Source organism: Petromyzon marinus, chromosome 7 (genome assembly GCF_048934315.1).
Source record: "Petromyzon marinus isolate PM22_M1 ecotype Great Lakes invasive population chromosome 7, UKy_Petmar_22M1.pri1.0, whole genome shotgun sequence".
NCBI classification, from domain to species: Eukaryota; Metazoa; Chordata; class Hyperoartia; order Petromyzontiformes; family Petromyzontidae; genus Petromyzon; species Petromyzon marinus.
In genome coordinates, this window is record NC_133673.1 from 8079856 (window position 1) to 8091622 (window position 11767).

General features: G+C 43.6%; 1 long non-coding RNA gene across 2 annotated transcripts in view; it reads left to right on the plus strand.

Moving 5' to 3' along the window:
• LOC142924020 (uncharacterized) overlaps positions 1–10122 on the plus strand; it is a 56006-nt gene extending 45884 nt beyond the window's left edge. Inside the window, exons 1-2 of one of the 2 annotated variants that reach the window (XR_012941152.1) lie at positions 4616–7923; positions 9752–10122. This is a non-coding gene — a long non-coding RNA (uncharacterized LOC142924020). Of the gene's footprint in view, positions 1–4615; positions 7924–9751 lie in introns of those variants that run through there. The other variant, XR_012941153.1, reaches the window with a different exon arrangement.
• The last annotated feature ends 1645 nt before the right edge of the window (positions 10123–11767 follow it).

The window sequence follows — 11767 nt, forward strand, 5'->3', positions numbered from 1 at the left end:
TATACAATATTTGTTCATATATTTCCGTGATATATATCCAGGGTTTAATTTAACCCGGAAATGTTAATTTGCCTGGCATGTCACATCCATCTCGCCTTATTTTGAAACCTCGTGATAATCCAGTGTTTTGTAGAAATGTGGTGTACAATATTGCGGGATTATTGTGGATAGGTGCATCTTATACTCTCGTGTTAGTGCCTTATGCCGATAATACATCAAGCCAGTCTAGCAGCATTCCGTAAAAAAACATCTATTGACATCTATTGACAAATCAAGTCCTGTAAATATTCATACTTAAAGCACCCATATCCCACTTGGGAAAAAATGCTAAATTGAGAGAAGTTGCAGGAGAGGAGGAAGCTCGCTGCCATTAAAATTAAACTACTAAACTATTTATTTTACCGAGCTATATAGCTCTTTTTTCATAAGCGACCTGGCCACATGATAGCTCAACGAAGTGGTTTAGCACGTGAAAATGTATAGCAGCCAAATACTCTAAACGCGTGTTGCTAAATTGGAGGGAAAAACCGGAGGACCCGGAGAAAAATGTACGCGACCACGGAGAGGGAGAGAGACGCAAACTCAAAATGTGCAGGTGTCAGGGTCGGGATCGAGATCGAACCCACGGCCTGATGTACACTGGGCGAGGTGAGTTAACATCTCACCACCGTGGCGCTTGGAGTAAAGATGCAACTCTGCATTTGCTTGCTCACTCCACCCCATTGCTTCTCAATCGTTAAAACAAATATAATGTTAACAAATACATAGGTTTGATGAAACAAGGCAATTGTACGTACGTGCCCGTGCTTAATTTGTGTTTCGATGATTTACAGTACCTTTAAAACAAATCTGGCATGTCTCGCACTCCCACGAAGGGAATCTCGCACCCCAGGTGAAGAACCACTGCTCTCAACGCATGATTCTAAACGTGGAGGAGAACACGTGGAGGAAAACACCGGAAAAAAAATCCATCTGAGAACGTGCAAACACCGAAAAATACAGGCGTCAGGGTCGGGATCGAACCCACGACCTCCTGTATACCAGGCGAGGGAGTTAACATCTCGACAGCGCCGGGCCCCACTGCAAGCAGCCTTCGCAGATGGACATTGCCACGGGGTGCTCTCCCCTGCGTTGACGCAGGGGAGAATTGCGATGCCTTTGCCGACCAAGGCGAGAGCGGAGGTTAAGTCCCGGCATGTTTCCCAGAAAAGCAATTTTCAATGCCCCGAGGCTTCTTCGTCCAAAGGCCGCCGTCGGTGGCGGCGGCGTCGGTGGCGTCAAAGCGCAGCTGAGCTGGGTCAGCCGCAGGAAGGGGGGCTTGCCCGCTTTGTGGCTGGGAAACACCGAGGCGGATCCCACCATCAAAGAATGCCTTTCATGACCAGGTTGAAGGGCGGAGGGAGCTTTCAGAAGCGAAATCATGGATTTTCATTTAGCCTTGTAGAGCGACAGGGCAAGTGCTGTTTAGTGAGTGTCTTTGTGGGCTGGTGCGGCAGTGGCGGCGAAATTCTACGGTTGGCGATTACGTACGGTGCGAAATAAGTTCAACATACGCAAATGCAAGGCAGAACATTTTTTGTTAAAGACGCAACCCTGGTGGAGGGGAAGGGGTGTGCGACGATGGCCACCTTACCCCGGGCGCCAACATAGTTGTAGATAACTGCACCTCTGTTGTCCACGGCTAGGAACCGAACCCAGGTGGCAGACGTTCTAGCGCAGCGCGAGGTCTGCAACAACGCTGCTCCGCGTGCAGGGAAACGTCAAACCTCCTCCGTTCCGAAGCTTGTTCTCTGCTCCCCCCCCCACCTCCACACACACACACAGCACCGTCTTGACAATAATTCCACAGTCTGGCTCTTTTCCAGGCAAATGTTCTCCACAGCGAGCGATCACAATGTGATCTTAACACGTACATTGCGACAATGGAAGTACCGCAGCTGTTCAATCGAGCGCACTGAAACGTCTGTTGGAGGGCTACCACGCGGGCTTGCCAACCTGCCAGGTGGCTCGGCAGTAGAACGAGCCCCTCGCAGTTGGAAGAATGTGAGTTCAAATCCTGTTTGGGGAGGGGGGGTTGACTCAGCCCATCATCCAACTGGGGTCGATAAAATATATATCACGTTGTGGGGAAGTCAACAGCGGCTGTCCTATCAATAGATTCGCCCCCACCGTAGGAACTCTGAATTTGCACGACTGGCTGGCTTTGTACACAGGAAGTAAGCATTGAACATTGCTACAGGCAAGCATTTAGATTTTAACTACAGCTCAGTATACGCTGCTGCTGTCATAGATTATCATAGAAGAGCAGGTGTCACATATTGAATGATCACATCTACAGTTGTGTTTTCTAGACCAACCAAATATCATGCCATAGATGGCCATTTATGTCCCTACATTGCGAAAAAAAAATTATTTGGTTAGCAAAATCTGCCCTTGCTCGAAAATGCCTGTGGGCGATTGAATCGACGAAGAGCCACTGGTGTTCCTTGGGATATATTCAAGGTAATGCCAGGACGAATGATTGATGATGTTGCACAAATGTTCCCCCGCGTGTCACCCGTTTAATGGTCCTTGTAGACATTGTGCGTTGCAAAAATGCAGGACGGTAATGTGCATTGCTGAATATTCTGGTTGCCATGGCTACTTTAAAGAGAAGGCTTATTACATTGTTTGGTGTTTTTTCGTATGGATTTTAGAAATTTCGCCTGAGAAATGTTGACGGTATTGTTGTCGATTTCGCCTGAGAAATGTTGACGGTATTGTTGTCGTTGCATTGTCACCTTTGAATGGCAGTAATAGTGGAGAGAAAATGCCCCTTTATTTGTGCTTCTTGAAAGTGTGATAACGTTGCCAGACCACTCACTACCTCGCAGCAATCTTAAGAAAATCCCCCCTCATGGGTCGTGCAAAAAAATAATGGTCATGCAACAAAAAATAGTTTGTGGGTAAAATACAGGCACGGTAGTTAATTTGTGATTGGTCGCTCACGAAGATTGAGGTTATGAATGCAGAAGCTCTGCAATCGTTTTTTAAGCCATGGCTATAATTAAGATAATTATTATCATGGATTAAAACCATGGTTATCCGTTAAAACTTTATTCTAATTTGTTTTGAATTTTATTACTTTACCCCAAGCACCAATTACTTAAATAAAATTAGGCCAAATAAGCTGCTACACTTCATTGAGAATATGTGAAGTTAGGAAGATATGGGATAGGTCTGAAACACCAATCACTGACCGAGTACAATTAAGAGAGTTGAGAGATGTTCACAAAGTGAGAAACTGTGAAAAGCCTGGCAGCGCCTCGATGTTCGCTGCCAATTTTCTTTGCATTTCTGTCAACGATGTAATAAATCACTTTCAAGCCAAACTCATTTCCTGCTCAAATGAGCATTGAGGCGGTGAACATCTCCTATGTACAGCCGTGAGCCAAACCTATGGTGGAGCCGAGTCTGTCCATGAGACAAGCACTCTTGCCTTCCCCCACAAAGTGGTTCCTAAATTTGATCAACGCCAGATTTGAACTCGCAACGTTTCCGAACTCTAAGCTCAGAACAATTGCGAGCCGCTCACTCTGCTGCTAAGCCACGTGACCTTTTATCAAAGCCGCTAAAACAAGGGAAATGTGCACGTTCTGAAAACCATTTTCACCGTGGAATCTATCTGCTGAAGAATGACCGCCGCGGGTCAAAGTGCACAGAAGGCACAGCCAACCCTGCACTGCTGCTTTTGAGAGAGAGAGAGAGAAAAAAAATGCAGCAAATTTCACGGCATATAACCAGGTCTAATGATTCCCCATCACATTGACTTCTGGGTTTCAGTGAAAATAGCACCTGTCATGAATGCCACGATCCTCGGCTGTAATGGATTTCATTATTTTTTTTAATTTGCATACCGTGCTTTCATGTGCAATGGAGAGAAAAAAATATTTATTTTGTTAAATGTTTTTACCCAACTGAAAAATAAAGGGTATCTGCAGTCTGAGATAAAGGCTAAGGCTAGATGTGAGGGAAAGGGCATTTTAATGGGTTTGACTGTCAGCGCTGTGCAGTCAGGGAGCAAGCTGGGTTGAATTTAACCATTGCCCTCTGATTAGAGTAAAATGATGGCATGCTCAGATCTTTGCTGAGGCCCTGATGTGCTGCACAGATGCACACCCATCTATCGACATGTGAGAAACACCAACGAACAACAAATGCTGATCATTTTGAAGGACGTTGAGGTGCCTTAATGTTGTAGGTACAGTTTTACTGGTTACTGTACCTACAACAGTTACATGACTGCATCGGGTTTTCTGTGGTTATGCTGTACAGCTCTCCGCTTGTGCCACGTGTCGTTCAGCACAATGTCCGACGTTTCGCTCCATGTTTCACTCCTTGTCGCGCATAATTTTGAACAGCGCGCAGTTTAATTGTCGCACATTCAGAACTCGTAGGCAGGTTGAAAAGGAATAACAAGACAGGAAACGAACTTGACTTTTGTTGGACTAGCCTTCTTCAGGAAAATATGATTTTCACAAAAAACAAAGCACTGAGGGGCCGTCCATAATGACGTCACGCACCTGGGGGGGACGGGTCACAAATTTGTGACGATGTGTGACGAGGGGGGGGGGGGCTGAGAAATGTGACGTCACATCAAAATACGCAACTTCAAATAAGCATAGACAACACGTTCTACTTAATTAAATTGACTTTTTAACTAGAGGAGACTCTAGAGAGCCTCTTTCGAGATTATTTGGCCTACTCTTCCCCGCTGGCCAGCCGTTTAATGATAGACTAACTTTGATGTTACTCAATCATATCTCTGGGTGGACAGAGGCAGGAGGATTTAAGAATGAACCGATAATTTCGACTGTCATGCTGGGAGAACGAACCGGCAACCAGTGGACTGCAAGTCCCATGTACTTACCAACACGCCACGGCAGCATCTTCCTTAATATGTTTTCATAAAACATTCAGACTTTCACATCAGCTAGAAGAATTATGGTTGTCCTTGGCCATAAGCCAGGATGATATTTTAAGGCACCTTTTCACGTCTTTGGGCCTGCTCTCACCAATTCGTTTCTGAATACCTTGGGCCGCAATATTCTACTCTGACTGGGGAGCATTGGATCCCTGAAGCCATTGCCCCTTCAAATCTGGAACCCACAGCATGGTAAACCTGGCATTATCGCTGAATAATCTTGTCCCACTTCCAGATGCATTCATTGTGAAAAGAGCATTTAGCTTGCTAGGTTTTAATCAATCGCAAATGCACTCTGTGTCACAGCAGTGTGAATTAATCTGAATGCAGAGACAATGCAGTCTGTGCGAGACCTAAAACTGCTCCCTGACATCTGGCATGTGGTCTCGGGTGCCTCATTGGCTATAAACAGTGTCACCTTTGGTGGCACCAACGTAACGCTAGAAGGGAGATTGATTCTTCAGTGAATGTCACTCCGTTATCTTAGATTGAAATGTCAATTGCTTCACTAAGTTGTGAAAAAAAAAGCTCGAACAAATCTATAACTAACTCCGTGCTGGGATTTGGTTTGTGGTCTTGCGGCTTTGGAGGCGTAATAAATTAATTAGCCAACTCATAATCGTGCCCAGTTGGCTTCGGTGCAAGCCAATGAGGTGACAAACAGTGACGACTCCAATGTTTTTGCATCAAAGTATATCGTGTACGATATATAACACTTTAACAACTTGTTTTTTTTATATTGAAAAGAACAAGTCGTGGTCGAAATTAGAAAAGTACCAACACTTACTATAAAAAATAATGAGAAATGAACAAAAACATGGTCCACTAATTTCAGTCTGCGCCCACTCCCATAAGGCCATGTGGGAACACGTCTTGTTACTCTATTTTCAACCTGGCTACGATTTCATTCAGGTTGAAAAATGACTGAATTCGCTGGATTTAGATTATTTGAGGACGCCTAATATATTCCACAGCTTTTCTGTTATATTCAGAAAGACAACATCTATCTACTCGATAAACATAGATCTCTGGTTTATAGCTTATATTAAATATTTTAACACATGCATGGATAATGCTTTGAGATGTTTAAGTACAAGTTATATAACAGATGCGGGGAGTTAAAACATTCATTGTGAGGTCCGGATATGAAAATACCGCAGTTGGAGAAGCATCATCTTGATGGAATATGTCCTTACCCATAATTGTTTATATATTAAGATGGTGAGAAAACAAACTGATTCTCTGGCGTTACTACGCCTCTAATAATACACCAGGGTTCGTCTTATCACATTTATTGGGTTATGCATACCCGCTCGTGGCCGTTTCCAATTTCTGCTTTAACTTTCAGTTGCTGAACCATGAAGGGATGCCACCCCCCTTGGAGGGTTAGGATTAGGGTTTTGGTTGGGGTCCTCATTGTTGGGTGAGCGTTATGAACAGTCGTGCCTAAAACTGCTCCCCTTACCTTCGCATCTTCTGGGACAACAATCTTTGCCTGTATGTATGTTGAACTTCTTTCGCACAGTACGTAGCCAACCTTGTGAATCGGAGGAGTGGGGAAAAAGGACAACAAACTAAACACAAAAATCAGTTATAAAGAATTCGCTTTCAACCGAGGTGATTTAATAGTGCATAGCTCCAGATGGCCGCAGAAGCGCATCTGAAAGCGCGCGATGCGGTGACTGCATTTGTTCGATGGTTAGCCAAAAGCCACTGCGAGGATGACTGGAGTTCACGTGATGGTTTATACTTCTTGACGAGATCAGCAAGGTATTGTGGTTCATTTGTGGCAAGCACTTTGTGTGACCTCATTCACGTTATATAGGTAACAGAGGAATCAACATTTGAGACTGTATCTAATACTCTGTCTTAACAATGTTTTCACCACCCTTCATATCTAAAAATACAGTGCTGTATAAATAATTTTAAATAAACTAGTTATTTGTGCATCCCCTGCTGGATAAAGACCTCCCCATGCTGTGTCGGTTGTGGGGGTTGTTTGACTATACTTCACCATGCTGTTCAGATGTTACTTACCATTAATGGTTGCCATCGCCACTGATTTTAGCAATAAAACTCGGGCCGCTAATCTCACAGCGCAGAGGCACCAATCACTTCCACCGCCGCTGCTGCATCTATGCACAGTAGATAGTTTTATTCCGTAAATAGCAGTTTAAATATTTCAAAGAAATCAGACCATTCACGTGGACCCACGTGACACTTACACAAATTCTATCAATGGGATGGGATCAGAGTTTTTTCGGAGAGATTGTCAAAATGAATAAAAATGGGATTTCATTATGTGATCCTAACCGAGGATTCACTTCTCAGGGAATATTTTCCGGGGACCCCGAACCTCCAACCCTCCCTCCCCCGGACCTGGGTAGCCCCGTAACAGCACCAGCTGAAATAAAACCGATCGGCAGTGTTGTGCGTGGTGGGGTGTTCTGTGGCTACTCCCGCCTCTTCCAAGACGTCTGGCCAGCGTGCCAGAGTAGGCCAAAACATTCTCTGGAGGGGCTCTTCAGAGCTCCGTCTCGTGGAGGCCCTTCCACCAGCAGTGGCGTGAGCAGGCAAGTGTAAGTTTGCGCCTTTATCTTTTACCTGATGATAAAAAGTGGAACATTGAATAAGAACAAAAAAATCCGTCTATTACATTTGCCTCGTGATAACTAACAGTCGTTGAGCTTTAAGTGCTCACTGAATTCCTGCTGCCTTTAAATTAAATCTCGCGGTGCGTACGTGCGGTGTCACTTGTGATTTTTATCCGCGTGAAAAATGCTGCACCAGTTCTTATGTCACCGCAGTCCTTGTGGCGTCACAACTTGTTACACTGTCAGCGCGAATTTACCACAGGCTTCCGAGTTGTGAATCCAGCGACTGAGAAACGTGGCCTGCGGGCCTGCGTCACACGTGCTGCAGAGTGGCCTCGGAGCAGCCGGAGCGCTTGTTCATGACAGGTTGGAGAATGCTAAAAGCATTGCAATGCTGACACTCAGTCCATTTAAATTAGAGGCGCATCTTTTTGAAATAGATGGTGTGTTGATGACAAAGATCAAGACCACCCCTCCTCCCCCGTATAGCCTTAACATACTTTTGGGGCAAGTGCTCTTAGCGTACGCTTCTGAAGGCCTGCATGGGACACGAGGGGGTAGGTGACCAGCACCACGTTCGGCCGCCTTTGTCTCTTTTGTGGCGATGTCTACACGTCGGACAAGGTACTCAAATGAGGCTAAGTTGACCTAGGGAAGGCCCAGGACCGATTCAATCGTCACTGGTTTTGGTCGTGAGCAGGAATCGAACTCGGGTTGCTGGGTTCGTAGCACAGCACGTTAATCGCAACACCACAGTATTTTATGCAATCATAGGCACAGAAATATACCATTATTACAGCTAATGTGTGCCTATTAACTCTGACTGCATATGTGCTATGAAGATACAGTACTTGCAATGCAATTCGAACTGGGACAATCGGTTTATTAAGTCAATCAATTGACGAAAATGTGTAATAAACTACAATAATCTCTCTCTGGTGGATTACTCAGACCCCTTTAAAATAGTGTCATGCCTCCCGAAGGTGGGAAACCCCCAGCAAGCCACGCCCAGTGTGAGGCATCTCATAATGGCACCGATTACGTTTAGAGGGCCCACCAATCATTTGTCCAGTGACACGCATGGTAATAATTTAAAGGGAAGATCCCCCCAACTATTTAGTGTCATCCAATTAGTTGAGTAGTAATTGGCAGGGAAATTAATTATGTAAACAATTTGATATCTCTAAATATAAACAAAACTCTAATCGTGGAAAAATGTCCCAGAGTTCTTCTTCTTTCGTATGGATTAACAGCAGCAGATTAAATATGTAATTTAGATCTATGATCTACTCGATTGTGTCAGAGCAGAGTTAACATGTTTACTCAGCTCAATTGATAGGGATACTGTGAGTTTACAATCATTATCATCATCATCGCTTTAGAGCCAGTAAATTGAGCACCACTTGGTCAAAGGGAACCGTGGTGTCCTGTTTTTATTGTTGGTTTTACTGTCTCATCGTCAGGAGAAGCGGTGGTGCAGCAGTTAGCACACTGCGCTATGCACTTCTGATTCCCAGCCATGGCTAACATCAATGGTAAGGGGTATCTGAAGTGATACCTGGACACTCTCGCCCTGACCAACCCACAGTGAGCGGTGTGATGAAGTATGGTCAAATACCTCTCATGACTTGAGTGAGGATTTCTTCCAGTGAGGGATTTCAAATGGGCCGTAAATTATCATCATGTCCCGTAAACGTAATTACAGTTAACAAGAACGTCATAATTTCAACAAAGCAAAATATTAAAACTGTCACGTTTTCATTATAATCTGTGGGACATGGTGCACAAATCATCTCTTTCTTCAAACTGGATGATTGTGTTGCTCTTTAACATGCTCTACCAGGCTGTCAAATCAAATGGTTATAGCTAAAATTCAGCTGCTTTGTGTAATTCATAAATGTAGCAGTAAAATGAACATGTCGCATCATTATTAGAGCAATTACACTGGTTCGCAGGAGAGTTTAAAATAGATTTGACATTTGTTGTTGTTACAAAGCAATGAATGGTTTCGTGCCTCCGTATACTGTATCTTTGATCTGTTCAAACAACGCCGACTATCAAGAACTTTGATGCTCAAATGATGATCGCTCTATGTACTGTGAAGGACCATTTATCGAAACGTCACCTATTATATTTATTTTCTTTTTAAGGCAGTGCCATTGACGAATGCGTTGTGTATTTTTCTTTTCTGAAGGTGGTAATGGTACCACATTCATCTTGCAAGCACTGTGCCACAGTCTTGGTTTCAAGGAGCTACAAAAGTTCGAGGCAGGAAACCACGTGGCCGAGGTTGAGGTCAGTGTCAAGGTTTGGTGCCTTCAAGCCAAGTCCTGGGACCGAGGTCACATCCCCGAGGTCAAGGCCTAGGATAAGAGCAGCGAAATGTCCTTCTGAGGCTGAGGCCCGGTCTCAGAAATCCAAGACTGCTGCACTGAAACTTTGGAATGTGAACGATTCTGCCTTCTACCCAAGAAAGTCTCACTGAGCCTTGAGATTCGTTTTCAGAAGGACCCTGCAATGGAATGTTTTGGAAAATCCCATTAAAGTGTGTTTTCTTGATGCAAACTGCCTCTGAATATCAAGTCCACGGGTGTTGCTGTGTCCAACACAAATGTCAAGACTATATTTTTCACACTGACTCTTTGGTTCTTTCAGTATATATTTCTCACACTGACTTTTCAGGAATTATTTTTATTTTCTTGTCGGATCTTATTTTGTTTAACTTGGTTTACGTGTCTGTTCACATCAGTTGCACTTTAATATGTCGTCATTCAATAATGCGCCCAGAGATGTGGTTCAGAAAGCATGCGGCAGCCCCCCCTCACCTCATATGTCCCCCTCCCCCCTGATGCAATGTTACTTCCTGCTCCCACCCTTTCTTAACTTCTCTCCCACTCATTTATCATGCAGAAGATCTTTCCAGATTAGTTTTTTTTTCCCGTCAGAAGTTATCTTCCTGTAATCCATTTGATCCCTTTACCCTCCAGAAGGCTTTTATACCTCTGTGCAGCTGGTGCCCCGAGGTAGGAGATTATGACTCTTCCAGAGGCTGTAAAATTATATTTTATTCTTGTTTTTGTTTGTTAATTATCTTTTGTTTCAAACTGGCATTTTCACAGAACCTTCAGGTCACAAGCTATCGATTGACAGACACCCAATCTAACCATATGTCATCTGCCCTTTAAACCTAACAAATGGTGGGCTATTGCAGAATATCCTGTCGAGAGGTAAGTCCCTACCAATGTAAAATGTGATTTCTGCCTCTGGCTAAGAACCAGGTATCGGTTGCATAAAAAAGTAATAAAAATTCACGTGTAGTTTATACTTTAAATAAGTGCACCTCAATATGAATCTGGCCACTTGAGTTTCATTCTCCGGCCACAGCCGACATGAGTGGTGAGCGATTCTGTCTCTGTTCCCGAATGCCCTGCACTGACCAGCGTGGTGAAGTAGGATCACACGTATCCCCAATTGACTGCAAAGTATAGGGAGGGTTTCATGTCGCAGTTGATTGACCAAGGGCTGTAAACTGTTATATAAAATAAGTAAATTCTTCACTTAAATGTGTGCTATGTAACCGGACATAGCGGTGATGATTACGTAACTGAGAGAGATCAGCAGATATAATGATTGCGCAATGCTCGGTAGAGTATGTGGACATTTAAAAAAAACAAGTTTATGACATACATCGTTTAATAATGCGATGCTGTTCTTAGAAATAGATTTAGTTGTTTGACCTCAAGAAACGAAAATGACAGTCCATTGCTGGGCCACACCTGTCAATGTGCTGGGAGGAAATATTGATTTGTGCACTGGCAGTAGAATGAAGAGTGTGCGTGGAATTATTAATAAAAATGTGACGATTTTTCTTAAATCTTTGAATCGTTTCCTTGTGAATAGAACTATGACACAAAAAATAACCCCCTGACCTTTGGTAAGGGAGGATGATTAGATTGTATCGAGCAATAGGCCACTGCAGCATGAGTTTAATGGAGATACATCTTTGTATTCTTTGGTTCTTTAGGTAAAGTCACGTAGATAGAAAAAAGTGAATAAAAAACCCCACAACGTTTCGATCACAACACAAGACGATCACTTGTGTTGTGATCGTCTTGTGTTGTGATCGTAGTTTTTCATTTTGTATTTTTATTCACTTTATTATTTTTTCTATTTTCGTAACTTTACCGAAATAACCAAAGAATATGAATTC